Source organism: Chrysochloris asiatica, unplaced genomic scaffold (genome assembly GCF_000296735.1).
Source record: "Chrysochloris asiatica unplaced genomic scaffold, ChrAsi1.0 scaffold00001, whole genome shotgun sequence".
Classification (NCBI taxonomy): Eukaryota; Metazoa; Chordata; class Mammalia; order Afrosoricida; family Chrysochloridae; genus Chrysochloris; species Chrysochloris asiatica.
The window spans coordinates 12,547,950-12,548,575 of NW_006408519.1; positions in this window are offsets into that span (position 1 = coordinate 12,547,950).

Consider the following 626-nt stretch of genomic DNA (forward strand, 5'->3'; position numbering starts at 1 on the left):
CATCCCTCTTTCAGGTGGGTCTTCGGTGAATGCTGGGTCCCTCAGGCATGCTCGCTCCAACGATGGAGAAGTGGCTGTCCGCTCGCTATATAAAATTCATTCTTAATTATGAAGGTCTGTGTTTAATTGTTACCTCACAGGCTTCCTCTGACCATCCAATTTAAACTAGTCTTTTCTCTCCACGCCTTTTTAATTTTCTTCATATTGCATATCACTAACTGAAATGATATTCCATATTAATTTGACTTCATTATTGTTTTCTTTCATACTACATTGCAAACTTCATGAAGACAAGAAGTTTTCTTCTTTATCATCAAATCCTCAGAACTTGTAACAGTATTTGGCATGTAAATTTACCTGAAAAATATTGAATGAATTAATCAATATTGGGTCTCAGTGCAGTGGCTCTGTAGGATAAGCACTGACTATGAACCACAAGGTTGGCAGTTGTGGAACAAACTGTCTATCAGCAATAAAATGAACATACAATGAAATAACAAGTAATTTATTCATAGGAGCTCTGGTAGCATAGTGGTTATGAATCAGGCTGCGAACCACAAAGTCAGCAGTTTGAAACTACCAGCTGCTCCATGGGAGAAAGATGAGGCTTTCTGCTTCTGTAAAGA